This window comes from Phyllobates terribilis, unplaced genomic scaffold (genome assembly GCF_046119375.1).
Source record: "Phyllobates terribilis strain yellow unplaced genomic scaffold, ASM4611937v1 Scaffold_13__5_contigs__length_258822181, whole genome shotgun sequence".
Taxonomy (NCBI): Eukaryota; Metazoa; Chordata; class Amphibia; order Anura; family Dendrobatidae; genus Phyllobates; species Phyllobates terribilis.
In genome coordinates this window covers 125,316,561-125,330,133 of record NW_027362773.1, presented here as the reverse complement: position 1 = coordinate 125,330,133, position 13,573 = coordinate 125,316,561, and the positions used below count along the sequence as shown (strand labels likewise).

At 44.2% G+C, this 13,573-nt stretch overlaps 1 protein-coding gene across 1 annotated transcript in view; it reads right to left on the bottom strand.

Moving 5' to 3' along the window:
• CDC42BPG (CDC42 binding protein kinase gamma) overlaps positions 1-13,573 on the bottom strand; it is a 150,403-nt gene that overhangs the window by 61,702 nt on the left and 75,128 nt on the right. The window lies entirely within an intron of this gene.

The following is a 13,573-nucleotide window of genomic DNA, read 5'->3' as shown; positions in this document are numbered from 1 at the left end:
ACAGACATCCCCATTAATGGAGTTTGAAAGAAGGTCAACATTAATATACCACAATACGACTTCAATATTTTCCTAAATGATACAAACTGTTGCAGGGTCTTCTCAAGACAAAAGTGTAACCATGTTGAATTTTTTGGGTGATAACACTGTTGCCGATAAAGAAACATTTGAGATTAATATATTTCTGAAATTTTACTTCAACTTGAATCCAAATTTAGCCACGTAACCCTAAACTTAAAATGTATGTGTCAAGATTACATGTTACCCTTATTGATACAACCTAACTTCACAATCCCTGGCGGTCTGACAGTTGAGCTCCTCTAAATGTAGCGGAATCCAAGCAAGCACACCTCTACTCCATCCATTCTCAATGGGACCACCAGAGATGGCCAAATGCTGCGCTCTTCAGAGCCATGTTCTCGGGATCAGTGGGTGTCCCTACACTCGGACCTCGAGTGATCATCAAGTTGTGCCCTATCCCATGGATAGAGGGCAACTTCCAATCTTGGTACATACTCGAATATTCAAAGTAGTGATAGAAACTATATGTCATTCATGGTTACATTCTTGATCCCAGAAACACATGCTGTAACTGTGTAGAAGGACAAGTTCTTTGCATGATGAGATAATTAATGCTATTTGTAATAAAAATAAAAAAAGTAAAAATAAAGTCACAGAATACAACCAAACCACAAAAGTATCAGGATGATGCATTTTATACTACACTATTAAAATGAAGGGAAAATACTCATCATGACTCTACGCTGCGTATTACCCTCAGGGAGATCATTACATTTTTATTAGGCCAAATACAACACAAAGGCAAGAAAACCACCTATTCCCAATGTGCATCACCATAATGGTCTAGTACATATTGACAACATGGAGAATTGGAGCGACCACTGGTAAGGCTACGGCCTCACTATCAGTATTCGGTCAGCATTTTTTCTCAGGAGTGGGAGCCAAAACCAGGTGAGGAACAATCAGAGAAAAGGTATAATAGAAACAAGTCACCAATTCTGCATTTATCTCCCACTCCTGAGAATAAATACTGACCGAATACTGATAGTGGAGCCTTGGCCCAAGTGTAATATCCCTCCTTCCTCAATGTAAGTAAGTTCATGCAAAATAGAATTTTTAACCATGTGTGGAAAAAGGACAGCACACAGATCCAATGTTAGTCTATGTGCTAGGGCACACAAAGTTTTGGTCACCTGGAACCTCGGGTCCATGTGAAAAAAAATTGTATCATGCTCTAGTCTGGTCTGACCAGTGCAGGTAAATGGCAATGCAGACAATGCAGACAGGCACACACATGGAGACAGTCACAGCTGATAAGCGTGCGTATCATCTCAGCTTAAGGGCTCATTCACATGTCAGCGATTTTTCTCATACGCAAAAAAATGGCCCAAGTTTCAGCAGAGTATTTTTTTTTTTCCTTCAAGAAAAACTAACAGACAATAAGGAGGTTTCTCAAGCTTCAGTCTGTGTAAAATGGACAGCATATGGATGTCATACGAGTGCAAAAACATCTGAACTACTCCAAAGGCAATCAAAGGAACGAGTTATAAAAGTGTGAAAACACGGATGGGACTTGTACAAGAAAAAAAAGCGATGTCTGAATAAGCCCCTACCCTCATGTGGAAAGTAGCATCAAAGAAGGAACTTAAGAATTAAAATAAACAGTTGTACTTTTTAAGTTAAAAAGTACAATAATACATATCAAAATAAGCAACTTTGTAATATATCTTATCAGAAAAATCTGCTCCGTCTCGGATCTTTAATTTTTAAAATTCTCAATTCCCCAGTAAAATCTGAAGACAGATTATTACATTACGGAGATAGAAGATGGCAGTTGGTGTGGATAAGATTGTATGTAGATGGGATGGAGGGGAAAAGGGAGGAGTTAGAGGTTAAGCTCCTCCCCTCTACATAGGAGGTGACCGTTGTTACTGATAAGATTCTCTCTCAGTAATGTAAGAATCAGTCTTCACTGGATACAGATCTTTACCAGTGAATTAAGAATTTTGAAAATGAACGATCAGTCCTGGAGGAGAAAGAAGCAGATTTCTCCAATAACATTACAAATTGAAGGAAAAAAAAAACAAAACTAAAAACAACACTGCAGAGGAGAAAGCAAACCCCCCCCCCTTCAGTAGGAGGCGGCTGATAGGCAGGTGTGGAGAATGAGGTCGCTTTCTCATGGTGGGGGAGACTTGGGCAGTTTGAACAAAATTTGCATAGTAATTATTGCAGCAATGCAATTTACTCCTGTAATACTTTCATAACCTGTGTGTTATTTCCCATGTCTTACATTAGGATCTGTTTAGTAGGAAGAAACGCGTGCCATGTTAGCTGTCGGTTGTGTTTGGTTTTGTTTTTTTTAACTGAAAACCAGTGTGTGACTTCGGGCTTGAAAGACTGGCTATTATACCCAGAGGCACTGGAGTGACAAGTCTCATCTTGTATTAATATCTGAATTCAATGTTTTCTACACAGCAACAGTATCTAGCTACAGATCAGAGGAAGACTATGGAATTACAGCAGCACTTCAGTATGATGGTACAACACATGTGTCAACATGTCTCCACAGAGCTGAAATGTTGGACACTGCATATAAACCCCATACAAGAGGATTACAAGATAGCAAAGCATTTGGCTTCACAGTGCTGACACTATAAAATCACATTCAAATTCATGCAAATAATAAACTCATGAGGCCACTTTTTAACGCTTCAGTCCTATCCAACTAAACATTAAAAAGTCAGTCTTTATCCACCCATATTAATGAATGCAAAGTCTTATGGAAAAAAAACGTAGAATCCAGGGTTAAATCATGGGAACGCAAGTCTAAGTCCACAGCCGGGGAAGTCAACCGTAATGTTCAACATTCGTGAAGAGCGGTGCTCGCCCGATCATCACTGTGCTCAACATGCTCAGCATGCTCAGCACTGGGCTAGTATTTCCAGGGTTGCTCGGGTCCTCGCCCTGCATGTTTGACGCGCTTTAGAGAGCCAATTAACATGCAAGGGTTGCCTGCCACACACGGTAATGCCGTAGCCATGTTGGTTGTGGCATTACAGTGATTGGCTGGCCGCATAGCGTCATCAGGTCTATATAAGACCTGGTGCCCCTATGCTCATCAGTGTCTAACCCGGAAATAGACAGTAGGGAGAGGTGCTGCTGCGTGAGGTAGAGATTTGCTTGTTTATTAGTTAGAGTAGGTATTCCACAACATATCTATATATCCATCTGAACTAACAGTCCTTCTGAGGACTAATCCAGCTACATATATTCAGTGGTGATAGCAGGAGTTAGGCTGGCAGAGAAATTTGTGAACACTGAATACAGCACAATAGCGTCCATTGTACGTTCTGTCTGCTCCTGCTGTTACAGATATCCGTAGACCTAGCCCCAAATATCAGGGGCCAGGGCAATTTTTTTTTTTTTATCTTAATCCTGATTATTTGCTTTAAAAGCAAGGCAGGCAGGGTTTGTGGCAGTGCATACAGCACAAGAGGGTTCATTGCACGTTCTGTCTCATCCTGCTGTTACAGATATTTGTAGACATAGCCCCAGATATCAGGGGCCAGGGCTAATTTTTTTTCTGATTATAATCCTGATTATTTGCTTAAAAAGCAATCCAGAGTGCACCATTTTTTTTGCTCCATTTGCTTGTTAGCACTGCAGAATACAACCAGATCTTTCCTATATTACAGCAATAAAAAATCCAGAAATTTGTAGTGAACGTGGAAAATATTGACCTCCATTTACAGTTTGTTGCAGTGTGTCAGTCGGTTGCTGTGAATTATAGTAAACTACAAGCCCACTATTTAAAACCATGGTTGGCAGTCAGACCTATCACATAACTGCGGTCCAAATCCAGCCATTTGTAGTGAATGTGGAAAATATTGTCCTCCATTTAAAACGGGCAAGCCCCTTGGCAAGAGACGGGGAAGTGGACGTGATGGTGATTGTACATGCAGAGGACAAGGCCGTGGGCAAGCTGAAATTGTGCCACAACAAACACCCACATCTTGTCTCTCGACCTTCCTGTCCCAATTACTAGGGGACCGCAGTATACCACTATTGAACACAGTGTCAAAAGTTTGTTTTTTTGGGTAATAGCAGATAATGAGTTAATGCTTCCAGTCACTATGCCGCCGCCACCACCACCACCACCACCACCACCACACCCTCCTGTCTTCCACATGGTTAAGTCTCAGTAGCCATGAGTCTGGACCACATATTCCTCACCCTGATCCTCCTTCCTCCCACCATGCCAAGCGCCCGGAGACAACTGATCCCACACTTGGACACTTGGAAAAGTGAACAGCTCTTCAATTTATAGATTTGGGCCTCTCGCCCGGCCAGCTTCAAGCAATGCCCAAATATTTGAGCAGCCACAGTCACACGAAGGCGACGGTGGGAAAGGGCAATTACAGTCGCAAGAGGTGGATGATGATGAGACACAATTGCCAGAAAGTCAGGAGGAGGACCAGGGTGTGGAAGTGGAAGATGCGGTGGTGGATGATGAAGCCACTGACCCAACCTGGCAGGGGGACATGCAGAGCGAGGACAGCAGCACACACGGGGAAAGAGGCGTAGCACCATAACAGGCAGGAAGAAGCAGTGTGGTGGCCAAAGACACAAGGCGGGCAACCAGTCCCCGGAACACCAACACGGCGGAAGTCGCCAGTACAAATGTTAGGTCTTCCAGAGTCTGGTTGTTTTTTAAAGACTGTGCAGATAACCACAAAAAGGCCAGGGTCCAGCAACAGTGTCTGCGGGTGAAACCACTGCTTGTTCCGCTGTTGTGCGTGCACGCCAATCACCTGTCCATGGCACATGCAAAGATGTCTCCCGCCCTGCACCTGTCGTTGCACACTCTCAACTAGCACCATCAGCAATCATGTCCACATCCTTGTCCCAGCACAGCATTCAGTTGTCTCTACCCCAGTCCTTGGAAAGCAAGCGCAAATACGTAGCCAACGCCCCACAGGTCACACTACTAAATTCACACATTTCACAAATGCTTGCACACAAAATGTTGCCTCTTAGGCTCGTGAAGACGGAAGCTTTCCGCAACCTGATGGCGGTGGCCGCCCCTCGATACTCGGTCCCCAGCCGCCACCATTTCTCCCGGTGTGCCGTCCCCACATTACACAAGCACGTGTCCCAGAACATTAGCCATGACCTCAACAACACAGTTACTGGGAAGGTTCACCTTATCACGGACACATGGATAAGTGCTAGTGGTCAGGGACGGTACATCTCGCTGACGGCACACTGGGTTAATATAGTGGAAGCTGGGACCCAGTCGGACCTTGGGACGGAACACGTCCTCCCAAAGCTGAGGATTGCGGGCCTTGGGTTAATCAGGGTTGCCCCCATATTCTACAGCTCATGCACCTCCTCCTCCATCTCCAAAATGACCACACCAGTCACAAGCTGGAAGTGCTGCAGCACTGCCTCAGCCAAGTGGCAACCGGCTTTGCTGAAGTGAATATGCTTAGGTGACAAACCGCACACCACTGAAGAGTTGTATACAGCTCTGAAAGAGCAGGCATATCTGTGGCTGACACCTCTGAACCTTCAGCCAGGCATGGTGGTGTGTGACAATGGCCAGAACCTGTTGGCGGCTCTGAAGAGAAGCGAGCTCACACACGTACCATGCCTGGCCCATGTGCTTAACCTTGTGGTTCAGCGGTTTCTCAAAACCTACCCGGATCTGCTTGTCAAAGTACGCCGCGTGTGTCCCCATTTTAGAAAATCAGCTACAGCTTCCATCGCCCTTGCCGTGCTTCAGCAGCGTTTGCAGCTTCCAGCTCACCAACTGATCTGCGATGTCCCCACGCGTTGGAACTCTACATTGCAGATGTTGGGAAGGATTTGTGAGCAGCAGAGGGCAGTTATTGACTACCAGCAAGCATCAACACGGCCATTGGTATTCAGGTCAGCCTCCACACAAGACCTCAGGAGTGGGCATGGAGGTCAGACATATGTACCACCCTCCAAACCTTGGAGGACTCCACCAAGATGGTGAGTGACGATGATGCTATAATTTGTGTCACCATCCCGCTTCTCTGTCTTCTGAAATGCTTGCTGCTCACAATTAAAGAGGAGGCATTGCAGGCGGAGCATGATGAGATGAAGCAAGGAACCATACAGGGTGATTCCATACAGCCCAGCCTCATCTCATCCCAACGTGGATTGGGTGACAAAGAGGAAGAACAGGAGCTAGTTTCCTGCACTATAGACGATCCTACCCGCACAACTGTTGGAGGAGGAGGAGAAGGAGGAGGACATGGTCAGGCGTGCTCTTAGTGAGGACACGGAAGTCTTGCCTGTTAGCAGTCTGTCACACATGGCTGAGTTTATGTTATGCTGCCTTTCCCGTGTCCCTCGCGTTATCCAAATTTTGGGTGACAGTCATTACTGGTTGGTGACACTTCTAGACCCATGCTACAAGGAGAACTCTGTCTCTTATTCCCTTGCCGGACAGGCCTAATAAAATGGGACAGTACCAGAATGCCCTTGTTGAGGAATTGTTAAAAAAAAATTCCCATCTAAAAACGCTGGAACCAGAGGTCACAGTTTGTTGGACAACCAAGAAGTACAGACGAGAGACACAGAAATCCAATCCAGCAGAGGCAGGAGAACACTGTCAAAGTTCTGGGACGGTTTTCTCAAACCTTGCCAATCACACAAGCCCTGATGCGCGGGGTAGTCTCACAAGGAGGGAAAAGTTTGGGATGATGCTGAAGGAGTACCTTTCCGACCATACCAACGTCCTCCGATTCCTCTGTGCCTTTTAAATTATTGGGTACCCAAGCTGGACACGTGGCATGAACTGGCTCTCTACGCCTTGGAGGTCCTGGCCTGCCCTGCCACCAGCGTTTTGGCAGAGCAGGTTTTTAGTGCCGCTGGTGGAATTATAACTGATAAGTGCATCCGCCTGTCGACTGAAAATGCTGACAGGCTGACTCTTATAAAAATGAACAAGGGCTGGATTGGGCCAGACTTCTCAACACCACCAAATGATAGCAGCGTAACAAACTTAAATACAGTGTCTTTTCTTTGGGAGGTCTAACACTATCCCATGCACCTCTGTCTCCACACTTAGACATTGGTATACGCTTCCTGATTTTGTCCATTTGCTCTTGTCCGCCTTCTCCTCATCTTCCACCACCATATCTACATGTCTTGCAAGGGGCATTGGAGTGCCTCCAATATTTTGGCAGCCGTTGCAGTCACTGCATATGCAATAACAGTATAAAGAGACCCACTCGTTAATAATGGGAACAAAGCATAGCAGGCTGATAGCTCTTTAAGAATAGTAAGGGCCGCCAGATGGCCCTATAAAAATAAGCTTTGTGACTTTAAGAGTCCCTCCTTCATAAATGAAACAGGATGTGTCTGATCAGGTCTCACAAACCACATGGGAAGATAAAAGGTAGTAAAATGTTAAAATGACATTTACCAGTGAATGTATTTTTCACCATTGAAAGCAATGCAAAAGTGCAAAAACGCTACGTGTTTACATAGCCCAAGGTGTTAAGGAGTATTTTTGGTTTTGGTTATTTATTTTACCTTAGATACAAGTCATTACCCTGGAAAGGATGTTCCTTAACATACAGTTAGGTCCATATATATTTGGACAGAGACAACATTTTTCTAATTTTGGTTCTAGACATTACCACAATGAATTTTAAACAAAACAATTCAGATGCAGTTGAAGTTCAGAATTTCAGCTTTCATTTGAGGGTATCCACATTAAAATTGGAAGAAGGGTTTAGGAGTTTCAGCTCCTTAACATGTGCCACCCTGTTTTTAAAGGGACCAAAAGTAATTGGACAATTGACTCCAAGGCTATTTCATGGACAGGTGTGTGCAATCCCTTCTTTATGTCATTCTCAATTAAGCAGATAAAAGGCCTGGAGTTGATTTGAGGTGTGGGACTTGCATTTGGAAGGTTTTGCAGTGAAGTAAACATGCGGTCAAAGGAGCTCTCCATGCAGGTGAAACAAGCCATCCTTAAGCTGCAAAAACAGAAAAAACCCATCCAAGAAATTGCTACAATATTAGGAGTGGCAAAATCTACAGTTTGGTACATCCTGAGAAAGAAAGAAAGCACTGGTGAACTCATCAATGCAAAAAGACCTGGGCGCCCACGGAAGACAACAGTGGTGGATGATCGCAGAATAATCTCCATGATTAAGAGAAACCCCTTCACAACAGCCAACCAAGTGAACAACGCTCTCCAGGAGGTAGGCGTATCAATATCCAAATCTACCATAAAGAGAAGACTGCATGAAAGTAATTACAGAGGGTTCACAGCACGGTGCAAGCCACTCATAAGCATCAAGAATAAAAAGGCTAGACTGGACTTTGCTAAAAAAACATCTAAAAAAGGCAGCACAGTTCTGGAAGAACATTCTTTGGACAGATGAAACAAAGATCAACCTCTACCAGAATGATGGAAAGAGAAAAGTAGGGCGAAGGCGTGGTACAGCTTATGATCCAAAGCATACCACATCATCTGTAAAACATGGCGGAGGCAGTGTGATAGCTTGGGCATGCACGGTTGCCAGTGGCACTGGGTCACTAGTGTTTATTGATGATGTGACACAGGACAGAAGCAGCCGAATGAATTCTGATGTCTTCAGAGCCACTGTGTGCTCAGATCCAGCCAAATGTAGCCAAACTGATTGTCCATCTGTAGTACGAAACGACGATCAATGACCCAAAACAAAGCCAAAGCAACCCAGGAGTTTATTAAAGCAAAGAAGTGGAATATTCTGGAATGGCCAAGTCAGTCACCTGATCTCAACCAAATTGAGCATGCATTTCACTTGTTAGGCTATGTGCCCACGATGCAGAAATGAAGCAGAAAATTTCTGCAGCATTTCTGCATCTCCCTGGCAGAAAAAACGCATGCAGATTGTGCATGCGTTTTTCCTGCAGCATACATGCGGAATACATGTGTTTCCGCATGCAGATTGACAAGCGCTTTCCAGGCGATAGCATCACTTGGAAAGTGCTTGACAACTAGGTCACACTATATAAATCCATGCAAACAGCATGGATTTATATAGTGTGACCGTAAAAATAAAAAAAATAAAGCTATACTCACCCCCGATGTCCCGGCGTGTGCTGCAGCGCTCGTTCCTGTCTGGTTCCCGGCTGCCGGCATATCGCGAGACACAGCGGTGAAGGGCCTGCGGTCACATGACTGACGTCACCGAAGGTCCTTCAGCGCTGCCGGCATGCAGAGAGAGCCATCGGAAAGGTGAATCTAACTTTATTATTTTATTCTTTTTTTACAGGTACAATGGTACCCAGGTCTGGATGAGAGTCTTCTCTCCTCCAGAACTGGGTACCATCCGCACATAGAGACGCATAGAATCCGCTTGTACAAATGTACAGACGCGCATTCTATGCATCTCAATGCAAGTCAATGGCGGCGCTTCCGCAAAATGAATGAACATGCTGCGGATTTAGGAGCGCTGCAGAAACGCTGCAGAAAAATCCGCAGCATGTGCATTGACATTGCGGAATGCCATTGGGGACCATGGGGTGCGGATTACCATGCGTTTTTGATGCGTTTCCGCTGCGGAAATTTCGCAGCATAAACGCATGAAAAACGCATCGTGTGCACGCAGCCTTAAAGACTAAACTTCAGAAAGAAAGGCCCACAAACAAACAGCAACTGAAAACCACCACAGTGAAGGCCTGGCAGAGCATCAAAAAGGAGGAAACAGCGTCTGGTGATGTCCATGAGTTCAAGACTTCAGGCAGTCATTGCCAACAAAGGGTTTTCAACCAAGTACTAGAAATGAACATTTTATTTACAATTATTTAATCTGTCCAATTACTTTTGGTCCCTTTAAAAACAGGGTGGCACATGTTAAGGAGCTGAAACTCCTAAACCCTTCTTCCAATTTTAATGTGGATACCCTCAAATGAAAGCTGAAATTCTGAACTTCAACTGCATCTGAATTGTTTGGTTTAAAATTCATTGTGGTAATGTCTAGAACCAAAATTAGAAAAATGTTGCCTCTGTCCAAAAATATATGGGCCTAACTGTATTTCTCAAGAAAATCCATTTTGGTTTCGTTTTTGCATGTTTTATTGTGAGTCCATAAAAGTGGCGTAATAGCTCTGACAACATTGTTGACAGCAGTGACCTGGGAGTCAGATGCTTCCAGGGGTCTTCCCCATGTTGTTCCCATGTCATTTGAGCACTGTTCCCATCGATTTGGGCAATTTTCAGGCCCTCTGCAGACCGCTGGAAGAGGTGGGGGGGGGGGGGCGGCACTGGAAAAATGCTCGAGTTTCCCATAGACTTACATTGGGCTCGTTACTCGGACCGAGCACTCAAGCATTCCAATTTGCTCGACTCGAACAACGAGTACCTGAGCATTTTAGTGCTTGCTCATCACTAGTCAACATGCAAAATATTGTTAACATTGCATTACCAATTATTATTGCATGCATGTACCATTTAATGCCAGACAACTAGATGATCAAATATTCCTCCTGCGACAGTCATCTGATCTCTCACTCATCATACAGCCCCCAGACATTCCCACAGATTGATGCCGGAACAGAAAGTTACAAGCAGTAATCAATAAGAGCATGTTCACATGATAAGGATTGTGACAGGACTATCCCGGGTTGAGATTTTTTTTTTCATAATTTCATCATAGCATTCTAAAATCTATGACTTTTTTTTTTAATTACCTTTTTATATCAACGTAATTAAATGAGGCCTTGTTTTGTTTTTTTTTTGCAGGATGAGTTGCAATTTTAACTGTCACTATGTTAGGATACATATAAGATTGCTAATTAAGTTTTATTAAAAGGAGTTGTTCACTACTTTGACAACCGCTTCTTAAATTCTGCATTCCCCCATAAAATTAAAAAAACACCAGATACACCTCCTGCACTGGCGCCACTCCAGGGGTGTCAGCCCAGTGTTGTGCTGGCGGTGTCGTGACATTCGGGAGTTGTGTGTCAGACCTGGGGCTGACATAGCTGGAACAAAGGTTATTTTTCATTAAATAAATCAGGGAGTACAGCATTTATAGGGTACCTGTCAGGTCCCCCCATGCCCTCCAACCCACCAGCATTTGTGTATGTATTGCCTAACAAGCCCTTTATCCTGTTAGTCACCTAAAAAAAAAAAATTAACATGTGTTTATTTATAAAGCTCATTTTTTTCTTAAGCAAATTAGTCCTTTGATTAGTCAATGGGGCATTAGTTTCCCTAGAATCTTTGCCCCTCTTTGCATGTCATCATGCCCCTGTAGGAGTGATAATGCCTGCTCTGGCAAACTTCACACATGAGCCAGTCTTTCTTCAGGCACATCATTGCACATATGAAGCCGGGTATACGCTTCCCAGCTTCAGAGGCGCACATTGTGCATGACCGGAAGTGCAGAAGACTGCTCACGAACATGTTCTGCACTTTCATGAACACCGTGCCATGGGTTGTAAACTTCTTGATTACGGTATGTTGCGCACTGTGGACAAAGGAATATCAAGATCTCTGGAGATACACTTGAGAACCAAAATTTGTTGATAAATATCAACAATCTCAAGGTTACAAGTCCGCAGAGATTTCTCTTCTCCTCTTTCTGTTCTTCATGCTTAGTGTGGCACACACAGACACAATGCAAATATTGAGTAAACTTGTCCCCTGTTTATCTGGTTTCAGGTGTGATTTTCACATTGCCCACACCTGTTACTTGCCACAGGCGAGTTTGAACGAGCATCACATGTGTGAAACAAAGGGGTTTATACACAATTTTGCCCAGCCCATATTGGGGGTTGTGTGTGAAATTATATCCAATTTGCCTTTTTTTCCAGGTTTTTTTTTTGTGTTGTTCCAATGCACACAAAAGGAAACAAATGTATAACAAAAAATGTTTAATAATTTTCTGGGAGAAAAACTTCATTTTCTAGAACAATTTGAAGGATGCCAACACTTTCGGCCATGACTGTACGTGATACAACTCCTAATTTTTCCAACTGCACTGTGGTGACATTGTGTGATTTTTTGGGGGGAGGGGGTTACTAATTGTTTTGGTTGGTTCCATTTTAGGATACTTACGAAGATGGATTACTTTTATTCCATTTTTGAGAGGCAGGGTAAATTACAGCAATTTTGTCATTGATTTTTCTATGTGCACATTGTAGTATAAATAGCTAGGTAAACTTTATTTTGCAGGTCTGTACAGTTACAGTATTAGAAATAGATTTATATGTTTTACTAATTTTGCACAACACTTATAAAAACATTTTTTTTTGCCATTTTCTTAGAGTCACCGAGTATGAACTCATGTCTATAGGTACCACAGTAACAGCTGAGCAATGTACTCTGATGTTTCTGGTCAGCCTAAGGGCTCATTCACACCCAGTGGCGTACCGCCAATGGTGGCAGGCCACGCGACTGCTATGGGGCCGTGACACGCGGGGGCCCCATAGCAGTCCAGGGGAGGACATACCGCCGCCAGTGCAGCTACTCCCTGCATGCGGTGGGCATGGGGCGATCCCTGCCGCTCTGCTGCTGACAGGAGGAAAATGGCAGCGGAGCTGGAGGGATCAGTTCTCTGCTTCCTCCTTGACACAGATGCACGCAGCTTGATGACATCATGCAGCGCTCGCCTGGGGTCAGGAAGAAAGTTGCCAGCAACTAGGAGGATGCTGCAGGAGAGCGCGCTGAGAGGTAAGTTTTTTTTTTTTTCTTTTACTCAAAACGCTGGGGAGAGGAACAGGAGAATGATGCGGCTGGGGAGAGAAGGGATGGGAATGATGGGGCTGGGGAGAGCAATGATGGGGCTGGGGAGAGCAATGATGGGGGATAGTGAGGCTGGGGAGAGCAATGATGGGGATGGTGGGGCTGGGGAGAGCAATGATGAGGGTGCTAGGAGAGAGAAATGATGGGGGTTTCATTTTGCTTGTACTGCAAAGCCTTGTATATTTTCCGAGTGCACATAGCCTTACAGTTAATTGGGGAGAGTCACAGAGACTGAATAATTTATATTATTGGGCGGTAAAGATTATAGTTAATGGGGGGCACAGTGCTGCTGATCACTTTGTATTTTGATTACTAAGTGGCTAATAGTATATTAATGGTGGGGTACATATCTGTATTCAGGGGCGCAGTGTGGGTGAGACACAAGTATATATACAATATATGTGACCTTGTTATTTTTAGGGCTGTACTGACAATCGTGACAAGAGGAGTCGTGGCTGGGAGATGTCGACATTAAGGTCTGACCAGATTGAGAAGAAGCAGCAGAAACTGACTCTGATCAGATGAGACGTTAGCGGTAAGTTCCTGGATGTAAATATTATACTGTATCTGCACTGTGTGACTTGGAGTGATAATATCTGTAAAATCCCTTAGGCTTCATTCTCACATTTGTGTGAAATGTCCGTGTGCTGCCAGAATTTTTTATCGCATGGTCCACGGACTCGTAGAGTTTTATAGATACATAACACATCCATGAAAATCACGGATCTGAGAATGAGATCTGTGAGGGTCAGAGACTGTCCTGTTCTG